Raw genomic sequence first — 23,095 nt, 5'->3', positions numbered from 1 at the left:
CAACAAATAAAAATACCTCGGTCCGTGTACGTTTTGATAGTTTGTTTTTTCATTTGAAACACAAAACAAAATAACGAGAAACCACCTGTTTTTCGTTTGTCGTTTCAAACCAAAAACAAAGAAACGGTAAAAACAGAGAGCTCACTCCTCCGTTTTTGGTTCTGAATCCAAAAACGAAAAATGACAAAAACCCAAAATCAAATAACGGTCCGATTTTGGTTTTTTGAAATTCCTTTTTCCATTTTTTCGTTTGAAGATCTACATTGAAATACAGACAGGTTGGCCACGTGACCCGGACGTAATAGTAAATATGGCCTATCAAAATAAAAGCCAAGCTTTTAGAACGGTCATAATATGCAGCGCTAACGTTATACCAGAGTAACGTTAGAAGAAGAAAAATAAATTAATAAATAGCCTTATATAAACCTGGACCGGAATAAATATGTTAGCAACAGTAGTTTATTACAGCTATTTAATATCGTGCCTATCCAGACATCACCAGTCACGTTTAATGAGCGCATTGTTTGGCTCAATACAGTTGGTAATATAGGTTAACCTAAGAACTTATTGTGTGTGCAGAGTTGTTACTGTTAGCGCTATATTATATAATTAAAATTTATATTTAATGTGGTTTCCACCGTAATGGATAACTGTTCCCCCTTTCTATCAGCAGGTGGCAGTATTTAAATGACTGACTGTATGGTGTCTTTGGTAACTGTTTTAAAATCAAGATTACTGATACAGATGTATTTATTGTTGTTCATTTTATTTTGTTTTTGATTTTATTTGCCTAGTTATCATCATCATCATTCACCCAGCCCAGAGTTAAACCTGCTTCTGTTTTAACCTGATTATAACACTGCTAGCTTCTTATAGCAGCTCAGACAACAAACTCACATCAGACATGTCCTAATCCTAATGTAGGCCATCTGGCCAAAAGAATGATTTACCAGTGTGCTATATACTGTGTGAATCTTTCTTCTCTATACACATTCCAGTTTGTATAACATACAAAACTCCGATTGTGTGTCATGCAAGTGAAGAGAATCCATACAAGTCTTGAAACTTTATATAGCACATACATGCTTTCAAGGGCATTGCATGTACAATCAATGGCTGCAGAACATTTGTTAAGCCCTAAGGTAAGAACATTTTACAAGGTCCTCAAAAGAAAACCCAAAAACATAAATACATTACTAAAAACAGGCTGTCAACGCTGATTACATCAGCAATAACTGCAACAAAACGTTTCCAGTAACTTTTGATACGTCCTGCTTATTGACTTGGACGAATCTTTGCCCATTCCTCTGTACAGAACAGCTTCAGCTCTTGGATGTTGGTGGGTTTCCTCACATGAGCTGCTCGCTTCCTCATCCTTCCACAACATTTCAATCATTTTAAGGTCATAACTTTTGACTCTGCCTTTCCAAAACATTCACTTTATTCTTCTTTAAGGTAGGTGGGTATATTTTGTCACAATATAATATATATAATAGTATAAAGTATAAATTGAGTTTGTAACTCCCTTCTGGTACATAGCAGACATTATCAGGCTAATATAGAAGCAATTATAAAAATGGTAAACAGAAATAAACTATGATCAGTGGAGCAGTGCTGAGGATGAACTATAGTTTAAGAGTCTGATAGCTTGGGGGGAAAAGTTGCTCTGCAGTCTGTTGGTGCGCGGCAGCAGAAACTCTATATCTCTTCCCAGAAGGCAGCAGGATGAACAGGCTGTGGCTGGGTGGGTACTGTCCTTTTGTATCCTTTTGGCTCTGGGTACCAGTGATCTTCTGAGCAGTTTTAATCTCCCGCTGCAGAGCCCTCCGGTCCTGGGCCGTGCACATCCCAATTTGTGATGTTTCCAGGTGATCACCACCATTTGCTGATGTAACGTGTCACACTGATGATGTATAATCCTCAAGGCTCTCCTTTGTGGTGACCTCATCTGTCCATACTTTGAATGTCCTTACTTATGATCAGACTTGCAGCACTGGTCTTTATATTTCAATGTTAACATAAAAATGTTTTAGAATGGCATAAAATTAAGAAATGAGAATGTGTCTGTACACCTAGCCTGTGTGTCTTAATCAGCATAAGCATTCAACTTTTGTTTGCTTTCAGTCCCTCTGACTGCAGCTCAATATATCATTTGGACTGTGCAATGACAGATATCACAATAGATGATGGAGAAGTGAACTGTGCATCACTATGCTTACATGAACTTTATCTGAAAAATGTATGTAAAAGTAGAATTCCATATTCCATAAATATTATCAAAACTTTAGGTGTTCTCATAGTGTGGTCTTGTATCAAATAATGATGGCAGTTGTTAAGTATAGGCTATTCTGCTTATCATTGCCAATATGCCTAGTAATTGCTGACAACAACTAGCCTTTAAAATCAATCTGGAATGGAAACAAAACATTTCAAGGTACACATTTCAAAGAAGACTATTATACGTGAATGAATATGAGGTACTAGAAAAAACAAAATTCATCAGGCGGTATCCAATGATAGACCCACCATGGGCCCCCAAACTTTTCTGTAGCTTTTCCATAGACAGCTTTTCAAAGCTGCCTCAGTATAATAGCCTACCGCTGTCACGCAATCTCTATGCGCAATCTGTGCTTCGGAGAAGTGCGGTCGCGCCCATGGTCGCACCCATCTACGCTTAAAAATATAGCCTATTGCGCGTCTATGTCAGCTTAAGCGCGAATGCATGAATTAAAATACATAGGCTACATGTAAAGAATGATTTTCATGACGACTAAATATTTTTTGCTATGGTATAAATATTAAAGAATGCTCTGTGCAAAACAACACTATTTAATTATTATTTACCGCATATATTTTGTTTTGACAATATAGTCGATGTCCTTCATTATCAGATACGGTCAGGAATTTACGTCAATTTAAAAAATATTTTTTAATGTTATTATTGCTCATTAAAACCATCCTTGATTTAACCTAAGCCGAGTCATTTCCAGAAGTGGTCCAGATCCGGAGCCGGTTTTTATGGTGAGGCCCAGTGCTTTACAGCCGTAACAAAAATGCATGTGCTAGAGCGAGCTGCGGGCCACAATCGGCCCGGTTAACACACGCCGATGCAGAATAAGCAGACGTCGCGGGGCAGCCGAGCTCGGGCCGATTGTACATGCTGGGACACGAAGTTGCGTAGGCTCAAGGTGTAGCTATGCGCTTGGTGTCGGCAGACTTAAAAAAAAAAAACATAATAAAATCAAATTGTTTTTAGCAAAATCCACCAGAATCTTGTTCTAAATCTCACAGACTACCACTGGCTTTTATTTTGATAGGCCATATTTACTATTACTTCCGGGTCACGTGGCCAACCTGTCTGTATTTCAATGTAGATCTTTAAACGAAAAAATGGAAAAAAGGAATTTCAAAAAAACCAAAATCGGACCGTTATTTGATTTTGGTTTTGTCATTTTTCGTTTTTGGATTCAGAACCAAAAAACGGGAGAACGGCTCTGTTTTTACCGTTTCTTTGTTTTTGGTTTGAAACGACAAACGAAAAACAGGTGGTTTCTCGTTATTTTGTTTTGTGTTTCAAACGAAAAAACAAACTATCAAAACGTACACGGTCCTACCTCTCTCCTTGTACTCATGCTGCGATGGTTTCTGATTATTTGAGAAAATTAAGAGATGCAGACGTTCATTCGGTCCTCTAGGTGGGGCGGAACACGGAACCCAAGCTGCCCTTGCCACCAATTTCACAGAGCAATTATCTACTTGGATTCATGGGAGTTTACTAAACAAATGGCAGCCCCGCTGCGCCCCTCTCAGGCTGCGGCCCAGATCAATTCTGCATCACAAAGCGCCTTCGGTGATCACCCTGCCTACACTCTCATCACCTATATGTATCGATTATTTTTGTGTCTTAAAACAGGTGTCGATTTTATACACGTGCTACCTCCATGCTATGCATCTTATTAGCCTTAATTACTCACCCGAACAGTTCTGCGTGCTGATCCGTGGCCATGCTGCTGTTGTTTATAGCAATTATGATTCATATTCTTTTGCCTTGCTTTTAAATAAACAACACCAACAGTCTGTCATTCTCAGACCAGTCAATTGGACTTGTACGGCTATTAGGGCAGGTATGGCTCCAGAGCTCAAAAAAATCAATGCCACCGTGATTAGACCGATGACAGCAAATTCACAGTTTTCAACCGAAGTGTTCGGGAAAGAGCGAGGTGTATGGCAAATAAGTCGCACTTGTCTGCACACAAAGGAACAATCCCCCCGTCTTTGTTTATAAGGTGTAAAAATCCAGAATGATTGCAGGGTACCGAGCACATTCGGCTTGTTTTGTCGCCAGCATTTTATGAAAAATATTTCTGACAATTTTCAAAGCAATTGTGTATCGAGTCGCTGAATAGGCCCACATTAACCGACAGGTTTGGTTTCATCGACCTCGGAGAACAAATACAGCAAAATAAAGACAGAAAGAAGAAAGGAAAGAAGATTTGTATTTTACCTCGTGACAAACCAGAACATTCTTAAAAAGGACAATGTGAACGAAACTATTGTGAAAATACACCCTCTCTGTATACGTCCAGTGCCTGCGAAGTGAGTTATTCACCTGAATTCACCTTTGGTGTAGTTTCTATGCACTAGGCGACTGTTACAATATGTCACTGGGCGAATTCCAGTCGAAAATGAGCATCATGTCCTACTCACTTAAAAGGGGAGATCACTAGTAGGGAGCACTGAGGTAGACTACGTGCGCGTTTCGTCATACCATAGGCTACCTACTTACCTATTTATTTGTTTGTTTATTTATTTGTTTGTTGTTACTTATTTGTTTATTTAAAAATATTACATTTTATAACATATTAAATTCATGTTTATTATTATGTGGTAAACATCAAATTCTGCGTCATTATCTCTCTGCGCCAATACATCAAATTTATTTCAGCGTTTGTGCAGCGCTTGAAAAAGCTTTAAATTGGCTTTAAATCCAACATTTCAATAAATTCACCTCTTCTTCCAAAATGAACGCGTCACCCGGGATCACGTGATCATAAACTGCAAAAATAATTCCTTGAAGTAACCATGAAATGCACACTACAATGGATTTGTGGAAGGCCCTTTGTGAAAGGATTCATTGGCTCACTTTCGACCTTTCGAAAGCGTCCTCTTCGCCCTGTGACATTGGATGGCGCAAAAATGCCTTCAATCATAAGCAATATCAGTTAACAAGACACATTTATAAAATTAACACACATTTGTTTTCAAATACAACATTACAACTGCTATGTCTATTAGAATTTACGGATTTGGTGAAGCTATAATAAATTATATTACCAAGTGCTCGAAGACGCTGCGAAGGCATTCCAACATTTTGTCACGTGAAGTGAACTATTACAGATGCAGTGTGCACTGTACACTGCACAGGGACCTTGTGAGTTGGAAAGCAGAGATCGTAGGCCCTGATGACTCTTTTATAAGCCCTTTTTTAAATTGGCAACGACTTGACAATTTCTATCAGAAGTTGACCAAACAAAACCGTTTTTTGTCACCCCTAATATGCCAAAACAACTGTATATTTTGGCATAGTTTTTTCAGTTTGTCACTGTACGTGGGGAAGACACACACGGTTTAAAAGGTCTGTTATAACTGCCCGCGCGTTTTAAGCGCTCGTAGCGCGCAGACAGACTTGTTTACTAATTGCGGCAGTTATGTTTGTTTGGAGAGTTTTGAGGAAAGAAAATGGAAAGTCTCTGACTGCTGATCTTTACCACATAGTCCAAGATCAATCACATTCTGCGAATGGATATTATTAAACAGCATGGGGTGGCTGAGGCGCGAGGCACGGGGCCGTCAGGAGTGCAGGGCTACGAAGCGGCTCCTCTCTCGCGCTGCAACAGGGCAATTTGTTTGACACGCTTTTTCCTGCCAATCTGCAGCTCTCCTCCGAACGCGGCTGCCATGGCAACCTGCTCTTTCCCGTCGCGGCAGCTGGCAGCCCCTCACTTACGAAGTTGTGCGCGCTTCCAATGATTGTCGACTCACGGAAAACGAGGGAGAGCTGCTCTCCACTGAACTGGATTTTGTCGTGGTCGGCTGAAATAGAAATAGCCTTACACCACTGCTATTTCAGACGTGGAGTGACAAGAGTCGAACCTGGTTGCCGCATTATGTGATAGGCCTACTGCCGGCTGTGGAATTTGTTTTTGGGTGTTTATTTGAGTCAGGTGTACACAAAATGGGTTTTATTCCTTTTCTCTATTGCGTGGAATATTAAAAAAAAAAAATGCATTATTGTGACGATGAATGAGATGTGTTTTAATGATTATAAACCAATGTCTTCTGATCCTTATTTAATAATCGTCTTTCCTTCCTCCACAGACATTGAGGGGAACATGAACACATTCCCCCAAAATTCATGTTGTGGTCAATCAGCTTGAGTTGTTCTATGACAGCATCTTGAGCTTTTATCTTCGGTTATCCTTGGGTCTGGAGGCACATGCTTTCCTCTTAGAATAAATCGTTCCTGTCTTTTTATCTGCAAATGTACACAACGCTCTTTTTCCATGGTACATCTTTCTAACAGAACAGCTAAACTACGCATACCACCTTCTCACATGCTGAATGTGTTCAGGGGACACAAAGACTAGCCTCACTCTTCTCATTATCTTAATCTACTGCTTTCACCTGTGCCCAGCTCCAGCAGGAACACTCTCATATATCGACCTGCTGGCCACAAAGAGCTGCCGCTCCACCACTAAAGCCCGGTAAGCGATACCTCAGGGTGTCATACTGAAAATTAGACTTGGATTCAACCAGGGAGTCCTGCTAAGTAAGGGGCGAGACCACAGGAGAAGTCTTTATTCAAAACAGATGTGCTGGAATACACAAGACCCGTGCAGTGTGTGTCTGTTTTCAGACAGCTAATCTGCGAGTAGGAGAGACAAATAATGAATCAAACGCATTTGGAGTTTTTGTGAGGTCATGAGGGGGAGGGGGTTCAAGGAGTTTGGGTCAGGGTGGATAGAAGACACGTGGCAAGTGGAACATTATCAAAAGCTTTGTTTTAATAGAATACATTTTATGTATATGTGAACTGATGCTGTGTTGTCTGCAATTATTGCAAAGCCCTAGCTGATCATTACTCCCATTGCAAACACACAAGAAGCACCTGCATCACTGTAACAAAGCACCTGTGCAGTTATCATGCAATGACAATCATTTGCTTCGTGTAATGGAAGGAGGGACCAGTATGTCACAAAGACCACTAATGGAATAACATCAGTAAGAATAGTGTACATCTGTCATTCAGCCACTGAAATACATCTGATTAGAGCGTAATTAAGTGACCTGCAAAGGCTCTATGTGACAGATTAATATATACCTGACATCTCAGAGGTGTAACTGAGATTGTGAGGGCAAAAGTTTTAGCATGAGTGTCTATACCAGCGGAGAATATTTATGAAACTGAAGAAACCATAGCCACACTAAGACCTACTATTACCAACTGTAAGAATACGAACAGACCAAACAAGCAACAATAGCCTATAATTGAAAAAATTGTGCATCCCACCAGAGGACAAAATTAATGTTTGAGCTTTCTTTTCAAAGTATTTTTCTTAAATCAGTTGAGTCAGCCTTTAATTGCGGGAAATCTGGAAAACAACTGATATAATAGGCTACCTAAAAATAACAGGCCTTGTCTGCAGACGGAGTGCTTGAAAAGTTGTTCAACATGTTTGAATTTCCAACAGCTCACAAAAAAAAAAGAACAATTACAATGCTCTTTACTTGTAATATAAAGATAAATATTATTATTAATAACAACAACATCTTTATCTCATCATGCATTGTTGGAGTATATCAACAATTGTGATGCCTCAGACACTATCATTTAAGAATGTTATATTTATATGATTAATATAAATATCATGATGAATCATAACAGCTTGTATTGTAATTTGCCCAGGGGTTAACAGTAGGTGATTAATATGAGTGAGCTTTGTATTTGTTGTATATACTTGCAGTAAATAAAAATGTGAGGTTATCTCTGTTTAACCATCTTCTTTATCCAGAATAAATATCAAAGAACAAAAGTAAAAATTAATTTTAAAATAAAAAACTTAACTTAAACAATTTAAAATCAGCATGCATGGTCTTCAAACATTTTGGGACATATTCACAAATTATTCACAATGTTTATCTTACATGAACATATAGAGATAAAGTGTATAATAATAAAAATAACATGTACAAATGAAGTGTAAATCCACTTCCTATCACAAGCCTGTATGTGTCAGTCTGCATCATCGTCAATAGCAAAAGCTTACAAAATAATATAAATATAAAAATACAAAAAATAGAATTAATGAACACACCCACACAAATTTACCACTGACCTGTGTTCATTAATTTAAGTGTAAAATATAAAACTTCTGATATAATTTACACCAGAATGACATTTTCATTCATTCATCCATTCATTCAGTCCATACAATGGAAGTCTATGCTAACCAGAACTATTTGGTTAACAATATTCTTCAAAATATCTTCTTTTATCTTCCACAGAAGAAAGAAAGGCATACAGGTTTGTAATGATATGAGGGTGAGTAAATGATGACAGCAATTTATTTGGGTGAAATGGTTCATTAGTAGTTAGTATTAGTTGTCTCAACACAGTTTATACTGCAGTGCACTGCAGATTAGGATTTATTGCTCTTCAAGATGAACTTTATTGTACGAATTATGATATTTATCTGTTTTAACCTTTGTGGAACTCATCTTGAATGTTTCTTTGTGATGCAATAAAACAATGCTATGCAACTGTTGAATGTAGTGTTAATTTTCTTTTCATTATTTACATAATCATACTATGTAGTTCATGCAATATTCCAATTAGTTTAATAAATATTGTGCATGATTACTAGGCAATGCACTTCTTCAGTGATATCTCATATCTCAAACTAAAAAAGGACACACAAACAAAAGTGCACACAAACTCTCCAGGCTCACAGATGTGCTTTTGGGTAATGTCCAAATTCATCTTTCATTTTTGCGACAGATAAGGTGGCTAGAAAGGGCGATATTCGAGCAGTTTTAGGACTCATGTCCTGGGGCTCATGTCCCTTGCAGCTTGCATGAGTGGTGTATCACTGACCACTCAGCTGGGTGCCCTGACTGACCTGGGAACAGCTGTGAGATAAAGATATCACTGACAGATGCTTTGTCCATTAGTGTAATCCACCAGGTATTGAAGCAAACAATGCTTGATAAAGATTGTAGATGAGATTATAATGCAAGTTCTATTGAAGATTTGTGTAATGACCTTTTGTGCAAACTAAAAATACTAATAAGATTTGTTTCACAAGATGTTGCACATTCTGTTTTACATATTTCAAATTAAGAGAGACTTGAATCCATCTTGCTCCTGGTCGCTCACTTCCTCTTTTTTTTCCCCCATGGTCCTTAGCAGACCAGAGTCACTTTTTTCTTGGGATAAGTGTGATGTGAGGCATTATTCTTAATTCTGAAGTACTGTGAGGATCCTTTGTAAGAGGAATATGTTTTGTTATTTTACAGGACTCTTAAAGACATTTTGCTTTGTTACACTCCATTTTACAGGTTTCACACGGCGAAGGAGGGCATACATTAGCATCGTTTAAGCCTTTAAAACTGTCACGAATTGCAGGAGAGTGATGAGAATTTCTTTCGTGCTGAAAGATGTCATTTTACAATGTTTTAGAAGTCAAAGATCTGAAACGGCGCACTGTTAACCAGAGTGGAAATTGGCTTACAAGTATTAGGACAATAGTAGTGGCTAATAACAATCGAGCAGTTTGTTAAGTGGAATAGATTTTCTTGCTCTCTCAGAGTGCTTAAGAATTGTTTGTGGTTGATATTTTTTCCTGGGGGAGTTGCTTGTGAGCAGTCAAACATATATAACATTATCATGCAGACATGGTGTGGAGAGATAAAGTGTTTTGTAATGTTCAGTCAATTGTATAAAAGCATTTGAATCACTCTAGATATATAGAAAAGACTGTAGCCATATAACAGGTAATTTATGACTACTATTCTATTATTATTGTGGTTGTTTTTTTGTTATATGTATATCTCAAGTCTCTCTTAAATGGTGAATTTCCTTTCTCATTAATGATCACACCATGTTTACTTTATCACTTGATTGTCAAGAAATAATTAAATAATAAATAAAAGCCTAAAGTTATTGGACTGTTATGGTAAACACAAAAAAAGTGTTTATCCAATCCAAACTGGTATTGTTACTATTTTGTCCTGGATGAGCATTGATTGACTCATTTATTTTTCTATACAGCACCAAAAAGTCAAACTTTTTTTTTGCATTCAAAGTTATTCTGCCCATTTTCACATCTAAACATACTGGACTTCAGTGCAATGGATGGATCAACTTTAGCCTTAGAAGCCAGATGTTATATACAAGGCAATGAAGAATGAAGACCTTCTGGATTGGCTGATTGGGGAGGTGAAGAGTGTGAGGGTGACAAAGTCCAGCAAGAACACAGAGTAGGCGAAAAATCCCAGCTGGATGATACCTTCACAGTCTTCTTTCTTTATTTATTTTTGCACAGAAATTGGGAAATTCATTGTAGTTTCAGGTTATAATAAGGATGATGGTCAGATTTTGAGCTCTAACGGTTGGCAGCAGACCTTTTGGGTTTAAAACATCACAGAGAGGCCAGACGCAGTGTTGTTAACCATCCTGTCCTCAACATGCACTTTTAGCATAAAACACTGATGGAAGAAACAAACTGAAAGGGCACACCTGGGGCAGCACAAGGTTGGGGCTTCAAGCTGACACTGAGCAACAGGCTCGGGGATGAAGTTTTTGAAAGAAAAGAAGGAGGTAAAGTGAGATATTACTCTCTAATTATTTGAACAAGTGGCTGTTGATAGAGAAGAGCGGGCTGGGGGCCGGGACTGCTTGAGAGTATTAGCTTGAAATCCCAGAGGAGGAATTTATCATGCACAGAAGAAGGATGATACCAAACATTGCAAAACATTGTTACTTGTGATAAAAGTAATAAATGAAGAAGACAGGGTCAAGAAAGTTAAAAGCACAGACTATTCTGAAATCAGGAAAAAATATTTAGGCAATTATTTGCAATTATGATGACACTACTCCAAATTCACCAAGGAGACGTGCCTCTAGAGAATTAGCTTAAAAAAGAACTTAGTTCAAAAAATATTTATACATCCACGCAAGTGATAAACGTTTTATTATATTATATAAAAAATACAAGTATATTGTGTTGTATTGTATAAGATTAGAACTTTCAATTGATCAGAGAATCCTAAAAAAGTAACAAAAATATTAGGCATTGATGAATATAAACTGTTACTTGAGAACAAAATCAGCATATTAAATGATTCCTGAAGAATCACGAGACTCTGCAGGCACAGTTACAAATTACATTTTCAAATATAATGAAATAGACAGTTATTTTAAATTGCAAGAATATGTCACAATATGACTGTTTTTATTGCAGTTCTATTCAAATAAATGCAGATTGTGACGTCTTTAAAAAACATTCATTTTGAAATATATATAGTATACATTTATAATTAATAAGTAATATATTATTAGTAACATAATTAAATACAACTATTATAACAAATATATGTAATTATATATTACATATTTAAAAACAGCAAAAATACAGATTTAACGAAATTGACAAGTTTATAATCAAATTCATAAATATTAAACCTTTTTAACATTATTAAAACTACATAATGAGTGACTGATACCATCTTTGTCATGGAAAACACTTGAGTTTGCAAAAAAAAAAAAAAAACTCAGATTAACATGGAAAAGATACCTTTTATCGCACGTCGCAGCGTCGCGTCATTTGTAGTTAGGACACGGTGTAACCTGATCAGAAAGCAAAACAAACTGTAAATGGACAAATGGCCATAATACTTGTATTAGGCAGTGTCTTAGGCTTTTTATCCGGGGCTGAAATATTGGTAATGATTCCTCCTGATGTTTGTTTTCACTGATCAGAGCTCATTGGTCTGAGTGGTTTGGTATGAATTCCAGCTCCATTTGCATTGCTCTCAGTGGTGGTGAGACACTGTGTTTATTAGGTCCTAATTAGATTCTCCACTGTATTCTAAGAACTCCTTTTATGAACTCTTTTTTTCAAACAGTTTTGCATTGATTTCTCCCCCACTGTTTACCATTCCCAGAACAATCCTTTGGGACAGCTGCACTTGCGTTCTAAAGCAAACCAGTATATTCATGAAATACGCCTTTATGGAGTCCACAAAACACCTTCCGGCATATTATTCATCGCTTTGTATTCCTCTAAGAATTCTGTCTAAATGTAAAATTGGTCATATACACTTTTGGTGTTTTTTTAAGAGTAGGGAGAATTAAGTCACATGTAATTAATGTTTCCCTGTTGCACTCTGTCTCTTTCCTCACAGCATTTCAGCAGCGTGAATCATCTTAATGAATCGAGGCAACAGAAGCATGGACTGCATAAATTGACACCAGAGTGGTGTGCCCAATATCACCCTGCCCCCGTGGGAGCTGGGAGGATGAGTGTGTGCTATTTTCCATTTTTAATATTTGCACACATTTTTTATTTATTTTTTTATCCTGAAAATAACAATCTCCAGTTTGTGCGCACACATTCGGAATGACAGGGAAGGAACTGTTACCTACTTGTTTGGAAGGTGATTCCCAGCAGAGTGTTTGAAAAGTTTTAATCGCATTTGTGCCAGAATATTCAATTATCTACAATATCACTGTTTTCAAGAGGTTTACTATTGTTATAAAGCAATATTCCTGATCCAAATGTTCTACATAGTTGCTCCAGGATAAGTAAAAGCAGTTCTCCAGTGATTTGTTTTATGAAAAACCACCTACTGTTCATCAATATGTATCAAACTCCAAGAGATATCTAATGTTGGTTATCAGAATGATGTTAAAAATCAAATAATTAGCCTCTTAGCTCTTCTAAAGTGAACATTTCAGTTGCATATGCTATATTCAGCCCTGCTGACAGGAGAAACCAGGAGGTAAAAAATTAATAGCCTCTCTGGAGATGTCCCCTCACCACAACAAGCTGGAGTTATTTAGTGGTTAGCGTCTGAATATGACAGCAGTGAACTGCCTTACAACTTGAGCCAAGAACACATTCACACTTTAAATCCTACAAAATCAGGATCTATGCCTCTCCTCTCTCTTTCCCACAGTCCACACTCTCTCCTTTTGAAGACTAGACATCACCCGCTCTTTCAGCCTTCAACACATCTTTCCGGTCACCGCATCACATCGCTTGCTTCACTTGTTTGACCTGTCAATCAAGATAGGTGTTTTGGCAACACTCCTGATGCTAGCTGTATGGATCCCGCTTTCATAGATAACAAAAAAAAAAAATAAAAATGTTCAATAAAAGACAGCACAAAAATAACAAACACATTACTGGTCCGAGGGAAACAACCCAAGACACGAACATTAATTTTAAAAAGTGACAATTAAATTTATCTCAGACACTCCGAGTCAACAAATGTAAAGCAAAGCAAGTGCAAGCTCCAAAAAAAAATGTCCATAACAAAATATTTACATATCATAATCCTCATATTACAATTTAATCTTAATAAATTTAATTGTTATTATGTAGGCTTTGGAAAAGTAATTAAATGCAGTTCTTAAAGCAGTGAGACTTAATCGTTGGCGCTATAGGTTAGGGTTAATTCACCACATTGTCTGAGCTCATCCAAAACAGATTTTTTTTTTTATCCCTATTGTTTATTAAAATAAAATAAAAAAATCAGTGCAAAATCAAATTAAACATTTATGCAAATGAAATCTTTCAAAGCAAGTTAACTGAATTTTCAAACTAACTTTATTGTTTAATTAAAATTGATTTAGTAAATTTTGATTAGGTTTACAACAGCATACGTAATAGATTTGACATAATGAATTTACCATTTAAATAATGAAATGACAATGTGAAATCAAAATGCAAGAAACCCATTTTTTGGGGTTACACAGCACATGGCACCTTTACAGACTCTAAGAGCTTTGAATAGCCTTCCTCATTACAGGAGGAATGGGGTGAGAGGTGTTCTGTTGGCTTTTGGAAGCAACCAAGAAGAAGAAAGAGAAAACTAATTTACACTCCTCCACAGCTTGAGGATTGCTTTCTTTTTGGGGAGAGAGAGGGCAACGAGGTGGGATGACAACGTGATCCAAACTACCTACCCTTTGCACTCAGATAGGACGCTTCCTATGCAATCGGTCCATTTTGTTTGTTAAATTGGTTTCATTTCTAGTTAATTGCTGTTAACACGGGAGAGGAACGAGTGGCTTAAGAGGGCTTGACCTACAGGGGTAAAGGCTGGCCTGATGCATGTGTGACGTTTTTCTTACCTGCATTGTCTAGGTCAGGAGGGGTGGGAAGGGCAGACGGGAGCTTTGTTGGCTTTGTGCGAGTGAGAGGAACTCTGTCATTCAGGGCCACGGAACAGCCAAGGTCTAAGCCCATCCACCCTGAGTATGGAAGAAAAGGACAGAGAGAGCTGAGGATGGATCTACTCCAATGAGCTCACATACTTTCTTCATGGAGGCAGTCTTCTGTCCCCAATTGAAATCTAATGAGGTACAAAACAATATCAGACCCCAGTGACCTTTATATTATTGTACAATATATTTTATAAATAAATTAAAAATAATAAATAAAATAAGTCAATAAGAAGAATTAATAAAACATTTTTTTTAAATCCACAAAAATGTTAATCAGTTTTTCCCCTCTCATTTAATGAAATCTAATGGGGAACAAAACAGTAGACTCCATTGATCTTTTTTTAAAGTATGGATCAAAAAACAAAAAACAAAACAACAACAACAACAAAATGCAGCTTGCAGATGCAGCTTTGGTGAGCACAAGAAACTTCCTTTAAAAACATCACAAAAACACGCATTTGAAAACATTATATATAGATATTATATATATATATTATATATATATATATATATATAGATTATATATATATATATATATATATATATACATACAACCTGTTTTATTTTGGGGTGAACTATCTGTTTAAAAAAGAGATTACAATAAAGAATCTGAAGATTCTCTTGAAATAACTTAAATATACATCCACACATGCTAAATTCCAAACAGTAAAATCATACTTCTAACACTTAATTTTTAACTGTAGGTCACAACTTTGTCAAGGTTTTGCATGTTTGCAGCTACTAACAAAGCCCTGAAGAGATCCTAAAATAATAACCATATCTGTGGGGGGACATCAGCGTGTCTGTCCACACACAGGTCGATTACTGTGAGCGGCAGAGACTGACACATCCTCCTCAGACAACACAAATCAGCAGAATGAACACGGCACAGGTAAGATGTTGTACCCTCAGGAGAACATAACTGGTGGCTCATTATAACTGTCCCAGTAGAGAGTCAAAGGCTAGCCTTATTCCCTCAGGCTTCAACGAGAAATACAGTATCTGATCAGAAGAGAGCACCTGGTCCCCTCTCTAACCTCAGAGAACCGAATACCGTGCCCACAAAGTGGTGTTTTATGTTAAATTACACATTACAAAAACCTAAAATCTTTTGAAAGCTTAAACCTCCATCCACAAATAAAAAAAAGAAATAACATATGTTTTAACATACATTTTACTTGGAAAAAAAATTACTACAGGAAAAGACAGCAAAAAATAAATGCAAAGAATCTTGAAAATGCATAGTGTTTTTTGCTGGGATTTCAAATCACATCCAATAAGTGCATGCACCACATAAGTGTTATAATAACACAATAAGTGTGCACACATCATGTTATCACAATTTTTGTTTTTGAAAAGTAAAATGGTTTCACAGCTATGGCTGGTTTCCTTGCAGTCCAAATTATTGGCTTGAAATATAAACAAAAAATTCCTTTCAGTATTACTACAGTGTCCGACTGTTTGTGTTGAATACGTCTTAGTACAATTCAGTTTGCAAATAAAACACTGCCTCTTCAAAGTACAGACACTCTTGGTGGCACTAATCTTTAGCACCTGCCTTGGCACCACCAACTGAAACAACTTGACCCCAGGACTGGCACAGGCACAGTCAATAAGTATAAGTGGCACCTCTATGGGCCAAACAAGCCACTAATTGAACGGCCCCTCTATGAAATGAAAAACCTAAATTGGTGTGATTCAAAAAATAACTGAAATATTTTGGTCTGCAGCTGGACGCATGGGAGCTCAAGCAATGTAATGTGTGTACTGCTGCACTAAACAAAGGGTAGAATAAATCACATTAAAGTTTCCTGATGGATGTGCAGGTCATGGTTAACTGAAGTGCACAGTTAGGAAGCAATTGCAATTCAAATACGAATTTAGCAAAATATGAATAAAGAAATAAAGAATGAACTGCAATGAAATATAGAATTAAAATGAATTGAAATTCAAAGAAATCCAAAAAATTGCAGTAAACATTATTTTTAACTAGAAAATAAAGATTGGTAAAGACAAACTCTAAAAGCCATGAATGAAATTTAAATAAGTTAAAGTCTTGCAATTTGAAAGAATGAACAAATGAAATTTGTACTTAATTTACATGAATTACTCTATATGTAAAGATTTTACGGTGAATGATCCCTTCATTTCCCAGAATGCATTAGTTGCTGAATTCCTCTGAATTGTGGTAGAATTCAGTAAATTTCACTTACTTTAATTCCTATTAAAATTCCAGTTTGGCTTCCTGTGGACGATTCAACTTCAAACTCAAGGACTGAAAGGCAGACAACGCTTCAATTCTGAATTTAGCAAAACCCCTGCAATAAGCTTATATAGCATGGTTTTATACACACACAGTATACACATAGCTACAGTTTCACAAAACATCAACTCTGCTTTTAATCAAAAGGTTTGTTAGGTGATTCTCAACATGACACTGTTTATAAGTTAAGCGGATCACTCAAACACTGATATTGTTTCCTTATGTGGGTGGCATATCAAACCGGATTTAAAAGACAAGCAACCATTTAAAAGATTAGCTGAGATAGAGACCTCAGAATCACCCCAGCTATTGAATAAAAAAATAAACACTATGAGATGGTGTGGATGACGAGACAGCATCTCATTTGCAGCATGTTTAATTTGTCTAGGTGTGATGGAGAGGAGAAGAACTGGGCTGTTGGAAAAAGTAGCGAAGGAGGAACGTAATTTAAGAGGCTAATGATCTTTGCCTTGACAAATGGGCGGGAGAGAGAAACAGGATACACCTAGAATCACCCTTGAAAGGTACAACAGTCTTTGTCCCCCAGGAAATAAAAAAGACAAGATGGCAGTCAGCAAGGGCCATTTCTCAGACATGTGCTCATATTGTCATGACAGTGATTGCAAAGAACACTGGGATTTATTCTTGATCTGTGGTATAGAAGATGCCATAGCTATCCAGCTAATATACATGAGATTTCTTACAATGCAGTCCGTTTCAAATTCTCTGAGGGAGTGTCACAAATCTATAATAATGCTGTCAATTCAAACACCTTGCATGTATTTGTCAACAATCGGTGAAAATTATTATTAGCTGTGGCATTGTAATATGTGATTCCAGAAGGTTTCAGTCATCTCTGTGGAGCGAAGTTATTCTAAACAGCAGCGTAGCTATGTTTAATCAGTTTTCTTATCACGTATGGCTAGTTTGGTGGGTGCATGTTTTAAAAACAGTCTGTTTCTTTCCCAACTTGAGGCAAATTGTGGTTTAACACATCAGGGAGTTGTCACAGGGTAAATGCTATGTGCATATTCTAATGTGCACATTTCCTCCTCACATTCTTTTAGTAGTATTCAACGCATGTCAATCACTGTGGCTTTTTACCTTGGAGATGCTGAGCAGTGGTTTCCGTCACCATGGAAACTTTGCATGCTCTGTGTCATGAGAAAATCCATTTAAGGCTCAAATTAATAGAAAAAAGGTCTAGAGTGCTTGGTGAATGCCTTGCACCCTGACGAAAACTACAGTGCTGCACTGGTAGACTAGTATATCACTGTTAGTACAGATAACTCAATGTTAGAAAATTATAAACTACTTGTTTAGTCTTGTTTAATTCTCTTGTTTAGCTATTTACAAAGAACTTCACCATCACATCTTTCCACCTTCAGTAAAAATCAATTACTTACCCAGAAATTACATTACATTATTACATTAAAGTAGAATTTTTTATGCTAATAGTAAACTAATAAACTATGGCTATCAATAATTTATGAAAATGACGTGATATACAGCCAAGTATGGTGACCCATACTCAGAGTTTGTGCTCTGCATTTAACCCATATAAGTGCACACACATAGCAGGGAACACACACACACTGTGAACACACACCCGGAGCAGTGGGCAGCCGGCCCGAGACTTGAACCCACAACCTTAGGGTTAGGAGTCAAACTCTCTAACCATTAGGCCTCGACTTTATATGTTAAGAGTAAATAAATAAATAAATGAACAAACAAACACATGCATACATTATTGCAAAATATCTTTGTAAGAAATATGAAAAAAAAAAAAAAACCCAAAAATGTTCTGATATATTTCTGCCAGGACATTATCCATTATATTTATGGACATTTCCGTTAACCGAAAACACAACACAATGTATTGCAACCGGTAAAAATCAATACGGAAAATTTCTTCATTTTAATACAGTACATTTTGTCCTATTTTTTAATTTTTTTTCACAATGAACTTAGTGTTTAGATCCCAGTTAAATATAACTGTAATATCTCAGCTGTTTTTTCCAATGAGATGAGAAAAATCTCTGCTCAGAGGTTTCAAAAGAAGTCTCAATAATGCTTCAAACTTACTGTAGCTCAAATAAAATATCTTATATCTCATTTGTGTCTATTTATTTCCCAATTTTAGGTTATTCATCTTAAACAAACATGAGATCTCCATTAGTTTTGAAAGAGCAACCTCTATGCAATAACATTTCCCTGTGGGATACCAGGTGGAGTCAAAAAAAAAAAAGAAAAAAAAAAATCACAACAGGCCTCTTTTCCTTTATAGTTTTTTAACAGATTTTTGCGCTCAGGGCTGCTCATGAGTTTGTATCAGACCCGTGTTTTCATCTGCATGCCTGGACAGGTACAGACCACCACAAAGTGTGGTATCAAGTGTTTCTTGTTGTGGCTTACTTATTAGAGCTTTGTTTTTGGCACTCTTTCCAAGAGGGGTGCAGTTTCACCAGAGACAATATCTCTGACCCCCAACAACCACATTCTCCACTATGGTTAACCTCTAGTCTGTCTTCTCACAGGATGTGCTGTGCTCCAGAAGCATGAATCTGACCAATTGCCCCCCGCCTGCTGACAACCTCATGGGTTTCCCTAGTAACCAGTGACCCCACTAATGATCCTTATCAGTGGTTGCCATGGATACCAGTAGCCCCCACAGCCAACTGTCCACCAAAGCACATATTAGAGGTGAGCTCTCACGACCTCAATTTTTACCTCAACAGGATTTAGAGTCCACACCCCTTCTCTAAAAGAGGGAGAGAAACGCAGTCCACTCACTTAAATCTGACATAGTATTGAACTAAAATTAAACAAAATGATCAAACTGTGAATATAATTCGAATTAATCATAAAGAATAAGCACAAGTGTTACATTTCTGTAAATCTAACAAACCAGTAGAAAAATGGATTATGCCCTCTCAGAAAATTACCAGTAACATTTCCGGTCCTTTAAACACTTAAACACAAAACAATGCAAAGAGTAATTCAAAGTGCGGGTAAACCACCCTTGAAAAATCAATACAGAAATCTCCTTTATTTTCAACATTGTATATTGGGCTATATTTTAACAGACTTTTCTTGAAGTGTGGATACTCTCTTAGTCTCTTCATTAGTTTGTTCAATTAAATGTCTAAGAGCACATATACATACATGCATACACATACATAAATTAATTTACACTTTTTTCCTGAAAGTAATGAAAATTTCGAACACATCTCAAAATATGTATTGTGTTTAATAGTATTCTTTGGTTACATTTCAGAGGTTTTGCAGTTTACGTATATACGCATAATTAATTATTTTTTTGCATAACTACAGCTTGATTGCGATACAACTGATAATTACTTTGATTTCTTTTTTTAAGTAAACTAGATTTCAATAAAGCAAAAAGTGTTCAGTGTGTGGGAGAGTTGTAATTTGTGAAATATGTATAAATATATATTTTTTTCACAATAAATATTGAAATATGATATAATACAAACATTTTTTAAAAACATTTTTTTATAAAAATCAACCCCCTGGACATAAAACTGCCAGAAGTTGAAAAAACACCCCTAAACATCAACGTGAAATCATATAATGAACAGGCAGAACTGAGATCACGGCTGAACTTCTGACATTGAGGCCTGTTTTTTGATTGATAGATTTATTGTTCCCCAGGAGATGCTTACATATTCACAAACAAGACAAACAAAACACACATCTGTACTCAGAGTGCAACTAAAAGACTGTGTTTGCACACTGGATAATTACCTTTGCGAAAGACAAGCCCTCCTCACATCAACAAACACACAACCTTTTCCTTTCCTGTAGGGATTTGGCAGCACTGCAGAGTTCATTTGGAGCAAACCACGCAGGGCATCCCCTGACATCTAAGATATCTACCCATCGGCACAATGACATGGGTGGGTGTCTGCTGAATGAGCGCCCTGCAAACTCCAGGACTCTACCTATGTGCTTTATTGTGACTTTTGAAGACAAGTTCTCTTTGATGTTTATGAGGAAAAGTGAGACAAGCATTAGGTAGCTACCCTGAGGCCTGACACTAAATCTTGTGAAACATGGTTTGTTGGGGCTCTTTGTCAGAGATGGGGAAACAAAAACGATAAGCCATCAGTCACTTGTTTACATTGTGTTACTGCAGGTGAAACATGGTTTGTTGGGGCTCTTTGTCAGAGATGGGGAAACAAAAACGATAACAAGGACTGGGATCAGGTGAACAATGTGTGTGTGTCTGTATGATGATACATGTATTCTGGGGCCACACCCAAACACTTTAAAAAACACCGAATTGATCGTTACCGTTGCTATTATATTTATATCTTTTTGTTGAAATGTAAATGCCCCATCATTTGACGTCAAATGAAGGGTTCTGACCTTCCAAAACATGGAAGGGAGACTTGAAAACCTGTCAAGTTGAGGCATTAAACGACACCTGAGAGGATATAATTACGCTAAAGGTGCTAATGGGGTTTATTCAGTCTTGTGGAGAAAACACGACAGTGGACGAAAGAATGGGTGGTGTCTTTTGCTCGGAGCAGCTTTGTTGTCGTGAAGGCATTCATAATGGAAAAGAGACGAATAACAGGTGTGTACACCATGTCTGTGACATCCCTTCATCCGCCAAAACTGGGGCTTTTCATCCGTATCTATGCGTGGAACAAAAAGGTCCGTTCCCTCCCAGACTGTTTGTTTTTCCTCGATAATTTGCACTGTTGGCTCAAGTCAAAAGGTGTTTTCACTAGAGAGGCAAGGAGGCAAATCTCCCTTTAAAGTGATGAAAACAGTTTACATCTAATTGTCACCAAACTTGGTGAATGAATCCAAAGTTTATTTGTAGTAGCAAATGGAGGGCGATTCCCAGGACAGAGTGGGGGAGGTCTTCCAGAGAAAAAAGTCCAAGATAGCCAAATATTATGACTGACTGCCTCCTAAATCCCAAGCCTAATTCTAAACAGATGGATATCACAGATGCATGGTATATTTGAACTGTTTCCTCTTCTATTGCGTGATCCTGACATGCATTGTTGCTAAACACGTCTTTGAGATGACTACTAGAACTGATAAAACTGAGTTGTTTGCCATATTCAAGCATGTTCAAGACAATAGACTTCATTCATGCGCATTATGTTGTCTGTTATGAGACATTCCAGCCTCGGAAATCAGATATCTTTGTTATCTTACTTTCCTTTTCCTTTTTTTGCGATCACTGCGTTTGACTGATTCAGGTTTTGACTTTGCGGCATTATTCTGCACACTGCTCACATCTAATTGTTGTATACACAAGAAGGCAACTAGAACACTATGAATCCACTTGTAGATGATAAGCAACAACACAGCCTAAAGTTAAATGAAACACTGATTGAAAACCAAGGAGACTTTTATTTCTGGTATCTATAAACAATCTCCTCTTTAGAAAGGCGGAAGTAGTTAATAATGAGAGAGTTATTTGAAAAGATCATATACAACAGGTTGAGGACTACAGAAATGAAAGAGATTTTTTTTTAATTAATTTAAATCTTAAATATTTTGAAGAACAAAAAGCATGACCAAATGAACTAATTAAAAAGAAATCTTAAAATAAATAAAGAGGAGGAGGAGAAATGTACATATAATTAAAAATAATTAATAATTTCTATTATCTATTATTTTATATATAACAACAGTCATCTATATTTTATTATAAATTACATTCAAAATTATGGTTATGACTAGTCTTAATTTAAAAAATAGATGACAAAGCTGTTACTGTATCATGAAATATATATAAAATTATACTGTAGTATTAGTATGCAGTAAACATAAACAAACATGCACTTACAGACACACACACACACACACACACGTTTAGTTCTTACTGGTATTTTCTTGCTTGTGTTAGCTTATTTGTTTTACCAGTATGTACTTCCACATTTCAACAAAGTCATTAAGGCAGTGACAAACGCCTGGAAAGCTGCTGCTCTGAGCCCTTTCCTCTGTTTAGAAAGAAAAACTCCTGTCCTTGGTAATGAGCGAGCTAATTCATCATGTGTCAGTGAACTGGTTCCTCACCACAAGGTGCAGGTAAGGAATGTGGGAGAGAATGTTCTCTCGCTCCATCTTATCTCTCTTTTAGCACGTCTTCATTTCTGTTGAGTGCTATGTGATAACCTAAACTTTGGCCAAAGTTTGTACACATTCCAAAGAGCTCTTTTTGAGCACCATGACACCTCTATTGTATACAATCAGCAAAATAGGTGGTCAAATGTCAAACCGTTCTGATGGGATGTTTTGTAAATACTGTGCGATAATGACTTTAAATACTC

The sequence above is a fragment of the Cyprinus carpio genome, chromosome A17, assembly GCF_018340385.1.
Source record: "Cyprinus carpio isolate SPL01 chromosome A17, ASM1834038v1, whole genome shotgun sequence".
Taxonomy (NCBI): domain Eukaryota; kingdom Metazoa; phylum Chordata; class Actinopteri; order Cypriniformes; family Cyprinidae; genus Cyprinus; species Cyprinus carpio.
The sequence above is the reverse complement of the archived record's forward strand: the minus strand, read 5'-3'. Positions refer to the sequence as shown.